Genomic DNA, 13650 nt, shown 5'->3' on the forward strand with positions numbered 1-13650 from the left:
GTGTTCGACACCATCGATGCGTCCTCCATCCTCTCCCCCGCGTCCCGTCACGTACGCCTCCTCTTGCCTCCCTTGGAGGGCCAGGTCGGCGTCCTCGTCACCTCCCTCGCCGGCTGTAGTGGGGCTACCGTAGCTGCTGGGAGGGCCGAGCCCGCTCCGTTGCTGCTCGTGGCCGCCGGATGACGCCGATTACGCCGCCTCGTCGTAGACCCCGGTCTACTTAGAGGGGCGGAGGTAGATGGCCTTTGGGGAGGAGGGGGGCCGAGTCGTCCTGCCAACGGCAGGTGCTTGGCCAACTGCTTCTTCTCCTCCTCCAACTTCGAAAAACGCTCCGTCGCCTCTTTGACTGCGACCCCAAAGAGGCCGTCGTCAGAGAGGGGGGCGTTCAAGAGAGACGTCCTGTCTGCCTCTTTCATGGAAGTCAAAGACAACCAGAGGTGTCGTTCCCCGACCACCGAAGTGGCCATGGATCTCCCCGCGCAGACTGCGGATGCCTGTGTAAGGTGGAGTATGGCGCCAGAAATTCTGAACGCCACCTCCTCCGGTGCCATCTCTGTCTTACCCGTGGTTAAACGGGACAGAGAGGCCGCCAAGAGGGCAATGTTGTTAGCTGCTGCTACAGCTTGGGCTCCCAACCCAAAATACTTCTCTAACAGCGACGCTGTGAGTCGGTCCTTCTGGGATGGCAACGTGGCCTTCTTGGAAGAGGGCCAAGGGCTCGAACCCGGTACGAGATACGCCGCCATGGCGCTCTCTAACCTGGGGATTCCCTGACCCTGAAGCCTTCCTTCCACTCTCGTGAATGGGAGATAAGCTTTTACAGGCGAACGCGCCGCTAAAGGTGCCTCCCACGAGCCTCCAACGTACCTAGCCAAAGAAGGCATGGCAGGAGCCACTGGCTCTGCCGCCTTCCTTGGCCTGGAATAAGGACCGCCCTCCATCATATCAACCTCCGGTGCGGAGGGAAGAGGGGGCAGCTCTATTGCCAGCCATTGAGCAGCTCTCTCAATCAGACCCGGAAAATCCGCTCTCAGAGAGGCTGCAGCGAAAGAGAGAGCTTCTGATCTCTCAGAGCTCGTATCCCCTTCGCTATAAGGACTACAAGCCCTCTCGCTCTCCAAAGGAAAGGGGGGCTTGAAAGTATGAGGGACGGGGTCCGACTGTTCCATTGGAATGCCAGACCCTTCCTCAAAATCCCCATCTTCCCCCGAGTCTGCGCCGTCGGACGACGCCTCTGAAGCAGAGGCTAGTATCGACAACACATCCTCAAGGGGGGATGTCCTCCTGAAAAACGCCCAACGCTGCTTCCTCTCCTTTAAAGAAAGGAGGGCGCAGGAGGCGCAATTCGGGGGACTGCAGACGCCTTCCTTGGCATGCTGGGATCCCAAACACAAGAAACATAAGTCATGGTGGTCACCGGCCGCCATGGAAGTGCATCTGCACTGAGCTCTGAAAATAGCTTTTGGGGGTGGAAATTCTCCCGGTGTGCTCATTTAGACGACGTTGATGACTGGAATATCAACGGCGTTTTCGTCCTAAGTCTTCGTGCTTCGTCTCTTCTTGGCTCTTCAGTCTAGTCATCCATAATTAGCCCATTATTATGTTATGGTCATTGAATTGATTAGCCCACTAACCACGTGTTAAATGTGTAGTGTAGCTTCACTGTGTAGGACTATGAATTGGGCAGCTATAGGCTATTTGTTAATAGGCTAATTATGTTCTGGCCCGCAGACTAGCTACAAGCTCAGCAACACATTGCCTTGAGGCCAAACCTAGTTGCCAACCCCCTATATTGTAAATTAAATCTGGTTGGTATAAGATTGAAATGGGAAAATAATGTACTTGTGAAAACCCTATGAAATAGCTCCCCAATACCGTCTGATGTATATATTTAATGTATTACATGAATACTGACCACAGCCCTTCCGACAATACATTTAAATTGTGATTTTTTTCCACCCTGCTGCATGTAGTCAATGTATTCCATTTCAAATGTGTCTCCCAGTGCGGCTTTACTTCCGGGCTGTGACAGATCTGGCCGTATCTTCTCTCTATGTTTCTAGGCCTACACCAGGCATAGGGATGGTTGGTAGAAGATTGAAATAGACACTAAATATTTCACTTTTGAAAACTGTTTGTTTCATTTAATTATACACAAGAGAAGAAGTTGCCCAGCATAAATTCATGTACAAACATTCTTTTTCGTCATTTAGCAGATGCTCTTATCCAGAGCGACTTATAGGACCAATAGAGGTTAATTGCCTTGATCAAGGGCACAACGACAGATTTTCACCTAGTTGGCTCGGGATTCAAACCAGCGACCTTTCAGTTACTGGCCCAACACGCCAGATCAATTAACTTCAATACAGTTATTCAAATACATTCATAATCAATTAATAAAATAATGAATCTAGTTTTTTAAAAGACAATTTATAAAACACAAGTAGTCAATTCATAGCCTGTTTATCATTAAACAAAAGTTGTTTAGTAATATAAAATAATCCACCAAACTAATGCTGAAAACTGATCATCACACCATCTTTATCTGATGTACACTGAGTGTACAAAACATTAGGAACACCTGCCTAATATTGAGTTGCACACCCCATTGTCCTCAGAACAGTCTCAATTTGTGGGGCATGGACTGTCCAAGGTGTGTAGAGCGTTCCAAAGGGATGCTGGTCCATGTTGACTGCAATGCTTCCCACAGTTCTGTCAAGTTGGCTGGGAGTGGATCTCTACCCCGAATAGCTCATTCCATCTCCTCCCACAGATGCACAATTGGATTGAGATCTGGTGACTGGCAGGCCACTGCAGTTAGCGGAACTCACTGTCATGTTCTTGGAACCATTCCTGGACAAGGCTTGTTGCATGGGGCATAATCCTGCTGAAAAAAATATATTTTGCAGATGGATACACTGCTGCCATGAAGGGATGCACCTGATTGGCAATGATGTTTAGATATCCTGTGGCATTCAAATGTTGCTGTACTTTTATCAAGGGCCCAATGTGTGCCATGAAAACAGACCCCACAACCACCACCAGCCTGCAATGCTGACACACGGCATGGATGCATGTACTAGTGGTTTTCTCCATACCCTAGTCCTCCCATCAGTGTGAAACAGCAGGAACCGGGATTCATCAGACCAGGCAATGTTTTTCAAATTCTCCAGTGTCCAGTGTTTTCATTCCTTAGCCCACTGCAACTGCAGTTTCTTGTTTTCTGCTGAAAGCCAATGGGATCCATTATAAATACACCACAACTACATCATTAAGTATCATAGCTTTCACCTGGGTTCACCTGGTCAGTCTATGTCATGGAAAGAGCAGGTGTCCTTAATGTTTTGTACACTCAGTGTATGTTGTGTCTAATAGCTCATTTCCACAGAAAACTGCAGATGGTGGGATAAGCTGTAAAAGTACCACCCAGTCAACCAGACTCCATTGTGAGACGCCTCAAAGAGGATATTCAACCCTTAAAGGGCAAATCCAAGGTCATCTCAATATCTATTACAGTAGAAGCTAACAAAACACACCAAAACTGACCAGGTGAACACTGATCAGTAAAGTAAAGAGATGCTAACATTCTAGAACGCTCCCTTTGATTTGGAATTTACTCCCATCCAGAGAGCTAGTGCATTCATCTCATGATAGCCAGGAGAGACAACCACATCACAGTGGTATTCCAACCATGTATCACAAGCATAATACAATGCAAAATACAATATAAAAATACATCTGAAAAAATCTGTCTCGTCAAATCAAATTTTATTTGTCACATACACGTGTTTAGCAGATTTTTTTTTATATTTTTTTTATTTATTTTTTATTTCACCTTTATTTAACCAGGTAAGCCAGTTGAGAACAGGTTCTCATTTACAACTGCGACCTGGCCAAGATAAAGCAAGTAGTGCAATAAAACAACACAGAGTTACATATGGGTAAAAAAAAACATAAAGTCAGAAATACAACAGAAAATATATATACAGTGTGTGCAAATGTAGCAAGTTATGGAAGTAAGGCAATAAATAGGCTATAGTGCAGAATAATTACAATAGTATTAACACTGGAATGCTAGATGTGCAAGAGATGATGTGCAAATAGAGATACTGGGGTGCAAAAGAGCAAAATAAATAACAATATAGGGATGAGGTAGTTGGGTGGGCTAATTTCAGATGGGCTGTGTACAGGTGCAGTGATCGGTAAGGTGCTCTGACAACTGATGCTTAAAGTTATTGAGGGAGATAAGAGTCTCCAGCTTCAGAGATTTTTGCAATTCGTTCCAGTCATTGGCAGCAGAGAACTGGAAGGAATGGCGGCCAAAGGAGGTGTTGGCTTTGGGAATGACCAGTGAGATATACCTGCTGGAGCGCAGACTACGGGTGGGTGCTGCTATGGTGACCAATGAGCTAAGATAAGGCGGGGATTTGCCTAGCAGTGATTTATAGATGGCCTGGAGCCAGTGGGTTTGACGACCGAACATGTAGTGAGGACCAGCCAACAAGAGCGTACAGGTCACAGTGGTGGGTAGTGTATGGGGCTTTGGAGACAAAACGGATGGCACTGTGATAGACTACATCCAATTTGCTGAGTAGAGTGTTGGAGGCTATTTTGTAAATGACATCGCCGAAGTCAAGGATCGGTAGGATAGTCAGTTTTACGAGGGCATGTTTGGCAGCATGAGTGAAGGAGGCTTTGTTGCGAAATAGGGAAGCCGATTCTAGATTTGACTTTGGATTGGAGATTCTTTATGTGAGTCTGGAAGTTGAGTTTACCGTCTAACCAGACACCTAGATATTTGTAGTTGTCCACATACTCTAGGTCAGACCCGTCGAGAGTGGTGATTCTAGTCGGGTGGGCGGGTGCTAGCAGCGTTCGATTGAAAAGCATGCATTTAGTTTTACTAGTGTTTAAGAGCAGTTGAAGGCTACTGAAGGATTGTTGTATGGCATTGAAGCTCGTTTGGAGGTTTGTTAACACAGTGTCCAATGAAGGGCCAGATGTATACAAAATGGTGTCGTCTGCGTAGAGGTGGATCTGAGAGTCACCAGCAGCAAGAGCGATATCATTGATATACACGGAGAAAAGTGTCGGCCCAAGAATTGAACCCTGTGGCACCCCCATAGAGACTGCCATAGGTCCAGACAACAGGCCTTCCGATTTGACACACTGAACTCTATCTGAGAAGTAGTTGGTGAACCAGGCGAGGCAGTCATTTGAGAAACCAAGGCTATTTAGTCTGCCAATAAGAATGCGGTGGTTGACAGAGTCGAAAGCCTTGGCCAGGTCGATGAAGACGGCTGCACAGTACTGTCTATTATCAATCGTGGTTATAATATCGTTTAGGACCTTGAGCGTGGCTGAAGTGCACCCGTGACCAGCTCGGAAACCGGATTGCATAGCGGAGAAGGTACGGTGGTATTCGAAATGGTCGATGATCTGTTTGTTAACTTGGCTTTCGAATACTTTGAAAGGCAGGGCAGGATGGATATAGATTTTTACATTTTACATTTTAGTCATTTAGCAGACGCTCTTATCCAGAGCGACTTACAGTTAGTGAATACATATATATATATTTTTTTATACTTGCCCCCGTGGGAATCGAACCCACAACCCTGGCGTTGCAAACGCCATGCTCTATCAACTGAGCTACATCCCTGCCGGCCACTCCCTCCCCTACCCTGGACGACGCTGGGCCAATTGTGTGCCGCCCCATGGGTCTCCCGGTCGCGGCCGGCTGCGACAGAGCCTGGATATAGGTCTGTAGCAGTTTGGATCTAGAGTGTCACCCCCTTTGAAGAGGGGGGATGACCGCGGCAGCTTTCCAATCTCTGGGGATCTCAGACGTTATGAAAGAGAGGTTGAACAAACTAGTAATAGGGGGTTGCGACAATTTCGGCGGCTAGTTTTAGAAAGAAAGAGTCCAGATTGTCTAGCCCAGCTGATTTGTAGGGGTCCAGATTTTGCAGCGCTTTCAAAACATCAGCTGTCTGAATTTGTGTGAAGGAGAAACGGGGGGGCATGGGCAAGTTGCAGCAGAGGGTGCAGAGTTGGTGGCCGGGTTAGTGGTAGCCAGATGGAAAGCATGGCCAGCTGTAGCAAAATGCTTGTTGAAATTCTCGATTATTGTAGATTTATCGGTGGTGATAGTGTTTCCTAGCCTCAGTGCAGTGGGCAGCTGGGAGGAAGTGCTCTTATTCTCCATGGACTTTACAGTGTCCCAAAACTTTTTGGAGTTAGTGCTACAGGATGCAAATTTCTGTTTGAAAAAAGTTAGCCTTTGCTTTCCTGACTGCTTGTGTATATTGGTTCCTAACTTCCCTGAAAAGTTGCATATCGCGGGGGCTATTTGATGCTAATGCTGTACGCCACAAGATGTTTTTGTGCTGGTCAAGGGCAGTCAAGTCTGAGGAGAACCAGGGGCTATATCGGTTCTTAGTTCTGTATTTTTGAATGGGGCATGTTTATTTAAGATTGAGAGGAAATTACTTTTAAGGAACAACCAGGCATCCTCTACTGACGGAATGAGATCTATATCCATCCAGGACACCTGGGCCAGGTCAATTAGGAAGGCTTCCTCGCTAAAGTGTTTTAGGGAGCGTTTGACAGTGATGAGGGGGTGGTCGTTTGACCGCGGACCCGTTACGGACGAGGCAATAAGGCAGTGATCGCTGAGATCCTGGTTGAAGACAGCTGAGGTGTATTTAGAGGGTATGTTAGTCAGGATGATATCTATGAGGGTACCCATGTTTAAGGATTTAGGGTTGTACCTGGTAGGTTCGTTGATAATTTGCGTGAGGTTGAGGGCATCAAGCTTGGATTGTAGGATGGCTGGGGTATTAAAGCATGTCCCAATTTAGGTCACCAAGCAGTACAAACTCTGAGGATAAATGGGGGGCAATCAATTCACATATGGTGTCCAGGGCACAGCTGGGGGCTGAGGGGGTCTGTAGCAAGCGGCAACAGTGAGAGATTTATTTCTGGAAAGGTGGATTTTTAGAAGTAAAAGCTCAAACTGTTTGGGCACAGACCTGGATAGTATGATAGAGCTCTGCAGGCTCTCTCTGCAGTAGATTGCAACTCCACCCCCTTTGGCAGTTCTATCTAGACGGAAAATGTTATAGTTGGGGATGGAAATTTCAGAATTTTTGGTGGCCTTCCTGAGCCAGGATTCAGACACTGCTAGAACATCAGGGTTGGCAGAGTGTGCTAACGCAGTGAATAACTCAAACTTAGGAAGTAGACTTCTGATATTTATGTGCAAGAAACCAAGACTTTTGCGATTACAGAAGTCATCAAATGATAGCTCCTGGGGAGTAGGAGTGATACGGAGGGCTGCAGGGCCTGGGTTAGCCTCTACATCAGAGGAACAGAGGAGGACTAGAATAAGGATACGACTAAAGGCTTTAAGAACTGGTCTTCTAGTGCGTTGGGTACATAGAATAAAGGGGGCAGATTTCCGGGTGTTATAGAAAAGATTCAGGGCATTATGTACAGACAAGGATATGGAAGGATATGAGTAAAGTGGAGGTAAACCTAAGCGTTGGGTAACAATGAAAGAGATAGTATCTCTAGAGGCATCAATTGAGTCTGTCTCTGAGTGTATAGGGGGAGGAACAAAGGAGCTAACTAATGCAGGTTTAGCTAGGCTGGGGGGTCTACAGTGAAATAGTACAATTAGAAATAACCGAAACAACAATAAACTAACCATGTTTGGGCTGAGGCTAAACATAAACAGGATGTAGTACCTAAAAAGGAACAGTCCAGCAGATATCAGCTGTATAGCTGAGTTATCATAAGGTCCGGTGGTGAAACGCTGGTGAGAAAGAGGCCACGGCTAGCGTGTGCTACGTCCGTGTTGTTGTAGCCAGCTGGTAGCGATGAATTCAGGGCTAACGGTCCAGTGAATCAGTGATTCCGGCGGAAAAACTGATATGTTCTGGGTCGATAACGCGCTGTGCAGACTGGCCGAATATCCGGTGATGAAAGTCCAGTGATTAAAAATTAATCCAGCGGAAAGAATCCAAAGATCTGGGTGAAATACCGCTAGCTGTGGCTAATAGCAAGTAGCTAGTTCAGTTTAGTGAGTAAAGAGGCCACGGATAACGTGTGCTAACGGGCCAGGGCTAGCAGATGGATGGAATCTTCGTGGTTAACGTCGTAACCACATCAGACGATTTCGTCGGCAGACCAGTCGTGTAGGATCGGGCGGGGCTCCGTGTCAACACTAGGTGGTCCCGTCCGGTTGATAGAGAGGTAGATAGCCGGGAGATGGTCCTAGCTCGGGATGATTAGCCAGACCACAGCGTCCGCTTTGTTGTAGCCAGCTGGTAGCGACGAATCCGGAGTTAGATGTCCGGTGAATCAGTGATTCCCGGCAGAAAAACTGATTTGTTCTGGGTCGATAGCACGCTGTGCAGACTGGCCGAATATCCGGTGATGAATGTCCAGCAATTAAAATTAATCCAGCGGGAAAAAAAATCCAATGATCTGGGTGAAATACCGCTAGCTGTGGCTAATAGCAAGTAGCTAGTTAGCTGGCTAGCTAGTTTCAACTGGAGATTCTAGATTCTAGATAAAAAGGTAAGTCAATAATAGAATCCGTTCCACATTGAGTGAGGCGGGTTGCAGGAAAGTATATTTTGTAGAAGGATGAAAAGTCTGATAGGAAAATATGTACAAAAAATACAAAAAAACTGGGTATTTACAGGTTATTTACAGACACACGACAAAAACACAACGCACTACTACGCAGGTGTAGCGAAAATGCTTGTGCTTCTAGCTCCGACAGTGCAGTGATATCTAACAATTTCACAACATATACCCAATACACACAAATCTAAGCAAGGAATGGATTTTAAGAATATATAGTTGAAGTCAGAAGTTTACATACACCTTAGCCAACTACATTTAAACTCAGTTTTTACAATTCCTGACATTTGATCCTAGTAAAAATTCCCTGTCTTAGGTCAGTTAGGATCAACACCTTATTTTAAGAATGGGAAATGTCAGAATAATAGTAGAGAATGATTTCTTTCATCAGATTCCCAGTGGGTCAGAAGTTTACATACACTCAATTAGTATTTGGTAGCATTGCCTTTAAATTGTTTAACTTGGGTCAAACGTGTCGGGTAGCCTTCCACAAGCTTCCCACAATAAGTTGGGTGAATTTTGGCCCATTCCTCCTGACAGAGCTGGTGTAACTGAGTCAGGTTTGTAGGCCTCCTTGCTCGCACACGCTTTTTCAGTTCAGCCCACAAATGTTCTATAGGATTGAGGTAAGGGCTTTGTGATGGCCACTCCAATACCTTGACTTTGTTGTCCTTAAGCCATTTTGCAAGTATGCTTGGGGTCATTGTCAATTTGGAAGACCTATTTGCGACCAAGCTTTAACTTCCTGACTGTTGTCTTGAGATGTTGCTTCAATATATCCACATAATTTTCCTTCCTCATGATGCCATCTATTTTGTGAAGTGCACCAGTCCCTCCTGCAGCAACGCACCCCCACAGCATGATGCTGCCACCCCCGTGCTTCACGGTTGGGATGGTGTTCTTCGGCTTGCAAGCATACACCCTTTTTCCTCCAAACATAACGATGGTCATTATGGCCAAACAGTTCTATTTTTTGTTTCATCAGACCAGAGGACATTTCTCCAAAAAGTACAATCTTTGTTCACATGTGCAGTTGCAAACTGTAGTCTGGCTTTTTTATGGCGGTTTTGGAGTAGTTGCTTCTTCCTTGCTGAGTGGCCTTTCAGGTTATGTTGATATATGACTTGTTTTACTGTGGATATAGATACTTTTGTACCTGTTTCCTCCAGCATCTTCACAAGGTCCTTTGCTGTTGTTCTGGGATTGATTTGCACTTTTCGCACCAAAGTACGTTCATCTCTTGGAGACAGAACGCGTCTCCTTCCTGAGCGGTATGACAGCTGTGTGGTCCCATGGTGTTTATACTTGTGTACTATTGTTTGTACAGATGAACGTGGTACCTTCAGGCATTTGGAAATTGCTCCCAAGGATGAACCAGACAATTTTTTTTCTGAGGTCTTGGCTGATTTCTTTTGATTTTCCCATGATGTCAAGCAAAGAGGCATTGAGTTTGAAGGTAGGCCTTGAAATACATCCACAGGTACACCTCCAATGGACTCAAAATGATGTCAATTAGCCTATCAGAAGCTTCTAAAGCCATGACATCATTTTCTGGAAATGTCCAAGCTGTTTAAAGGCATAGTCAATTAGTGTATGTAAACTTCTGACCCACTGGAATTGTGAGACAGTGAATAAGTGAAATAATCTGTCTGTAAACAATTTTTGGAAAATGTCCTTGTGTCATGCACTAAGTAGATGTCCTGACTGACTTGCCAAAACTATAGTTTGTTAAAAAGAAATGTGTGGAATGGTTGAAAAACTAGTTTTAATGACTCCAACATAAGTGTATGTAAACCTCCGACTTCAACTGTATATATATGGACAACCAATGACAGAGCGACATGGACTAAGATACAGTAGAATATTATAGAATACAGTATATACATATGAAATGTGTAAAATGCTTCACAACATCAGCTGAGCTAAAAGTTCCTGTTGTTATTTTTGTAATGTGCCATAAGGTTTATTTTATTTTATGTTTTTTTGAATCTGGTTTTATAGCTAGTTTGAGTTACCTGGCAGAGAGTTCCATGTAGTCATGGCTCTATTTAATACTGTGAGTTACCTGGCAGAGAGTTCCATGTAGTCATGGCTCTATTTAATACTGTGAGTTACCTGGCAGAGAGTTCCATGTAGTCATGGCTCTATTTAATACTGTGAGTTACCTGGCAGAGAGTTCCATGTAGTCATGGCTCTATTTAATACTGTGAGTTACCTGGCAGAGAGTTCCATGTAGTCATGGCTCTATTTAATACTGTGAGTTACCTGGCAGAGAGTTCCATGTAGTCATGGCTCTATTTAATACTGTGAGTTACCTGGCAGAGAGTTCCATGTAGTCATGGCTCTATTTAATACTGTGAGTTACCTGGCAGAGAGTTCCATGTAGTCATGGCTCTATTTAATACTGTGAGTTACCTGGCAGAGAGTTCCATGTAGTCATGGCTCTCTTTAATACTGTGAGTTACCTGGCAGAGAGTTCCATGTAGTCATGGCTCTATTTAATACTGTGAGTTACCTGGCAGAGAGTTCCATGTAGTCATGGCTCTATTTAATACTGTGAGTTACCTGGCAGAGAGTTCCATGTAGTCATGGCTCTATTTAATACTGTGAGTTTCCCAGGGTCTGTTCTGAATGGTGACCACAGCCTTCCAACAATACATTTAAAACGTGTTTGACTGTGTTTTTTCCCACCCTGCTGAATGTATCCAATGTTCCATATCAAATGTGTGTCCTATTATGACACATCTGGCAGTTTCTTCTCTCCATGTTTCTTGGCCTAGTATCATTTTTTACAAAAATCTGTGTTTTTTGTTCATTACCATGTCAGGAAAATACCATGGTACTGGTGCAACTACCATGGTATTTCCCTGACATGGTAGTGACCCAAAACACATCATAGTACCATGGAATGTTGTTGTTCATTTTTCCACCATGGTGCATTTTTGTAAGAGCAATCCTTCACATCGGAGTGCCAATGCTGTCTCTTTGTTGTCCTACTGGGAGAATGTGAATGAGATAACATTTGGTTCATATATAGACACTAACTATTTTATTTAAAACAGTTTGTTTCATTTAATTATACACAAGAAGATGTTGCCCAGAACAAATTAATGTACAAACAGTATTTTTCATTACATTTTTGTCATTTAGCAGATGCTCTTATCCAGAGCAACTTACAGGACCAATTAGGGTTAATTGCCTTGATCAAGGGCACAACGACATATTTTTCACCTAGTTGGCTCGGGATTCAAACCAGTGACCTTTCAGTTACTGACCCAACACTCTTAACCGCTAGCCTACCTGCCGCCAGATCAATTAACTTCAATAAAGTTATCCAAATAAATTCAGAATCAATGAATAAAATAATGAATCTAGTTTTAAAAGACAATTTAATGAACACAAGTAGTCAATTCATAGCCTGTTTATCATTAAACAAAAGTTGTTTAGTAATATAAAATAATCCACCCAAACTAATGCTGAAAACTGATCATCACACCATCTTTATCTGATATACAGTGCATTCCTAAAGTATTCAGACCCCTTGACTTTTTCCACATTTTGTTACGTTACAGCCTTATTCTAAAATTGATTACATATTTTTTCCCTCATCAATCTACACACATTACCCCATAATGACTAAGAAAAAACAGTATTTTTTGCAAATATAGAAGAAAAAAAACTTTAAATATTACATTTACATAAGTATTCAGACCCTTTACTCAGTACTTTGTTGAAGCACCTTTGGCAGCGATTACAGCCTAGAGTCTTCTTGGGTATGATGCTACAAGCTTGACACACCTGTATTTGAAGAGTTTCTCCCATTCTTCTCTGCAGATCCTCTCAAGCTCTGTCAAGTTGGATGGGGAGCATCACTGCACAGCTATTTTCAGGTCTCTCCAGAGATGTTCACTCTGGTTTTCATCAGGGATCTCTCTGTACTTTGCTCCGTTTATCTTTCCCTTGATCCTGACTAGTCTCCCAGTCACTGCCACTGAAAAACATCCCTACAGCATGATGCTGCCACCACCATGCTCTGACATGCACTGTCAACTGTGGGACCTTATATAGACAGGTGTGTGCCTTTCCAAATCATGTCCAATCAATAGAATTTACCACAGATTGACTCCAATCGAGTTGTTGAAACATCACAAGGATGCTTAATGGAAACAGGATGCACTGGAGCTTAATTTCAAGTCTCATAGAAAAGGGTCTGAATACTTATGTAAATAAGGTATTTCAGGTTTTTATTTTTAATACATTTGCTAAAAATTCTAAAAAGGCTGTTGTGTGTAGATTGATGAGGAAAATGTTTTATTTCATCAATAATATAATAAGGCTGTAACCTAACAAAATGTGGAAGAAGTCGAAGGGTCTGAATACTTTCCAAAGGCACTGAGTGTACAAAACATTAGGAACACCTTCCTAATATTGAGTTGCATCCCCCTTTGTCCTCAGAACAGCCTCAATTCGTCGGGGCATGGACTCTACAAGGTGTCGAAAGCGTTCCACTGGGATTTTGGCCCATGTTGACTGCAATGCTTCCAACAGTTGTGTCAAGTTGAGTGGTAGTGGATTTCTACTCCGAATAGCTCATTCCATCTCCTCCCACAGATGCACAATTGGATTGAGAACTGGTGCCTCGGAAGGCCACTGCAGTAACCTGAATTTACTGTCATGTTTGTGGAACCAATCCTGGACAAGCCTGGATTGGTTCCACAAAAAAAAAAGGATTACAATAGTGTTCTACACTTTCTTCATTTGATCCAATCCACTACCACTTCTTATGTATACGTTGGTGTCTTTTTTAAATTGCCCAATCTGTAGAATCTCGTCTCACAGTCAGTACAGTAATAAGTCTTCTCTCCAGTGTGTAACCGTTGGTGTGTTTTACGTTGCCCAATCGGGAGAAACTCTTGCCATATTAAGAACAGAAATAAGGATTCTCTCCTGTGTGTGTTCTCTGATGACCTTTAGCTCAGCTGTTGTTTTAAAACATTT

Source organism: Coregonus clupeaformis, unplaced genomic scaffold, assembly GCF_020615455.1.
Source record: "Coregonus clupeaformis isolate EN_2021a unplaced genomic scaffold, ASM2061545v1 scaf1328, whole genome shotgun sequence".
Classification (NCBI taxonomy): Eukaryota; Metazoa; Chordata; class Actinopteri; order Salmoniformes; family Salmonidae; genus Coregonus; species Coregonus clupeaformis.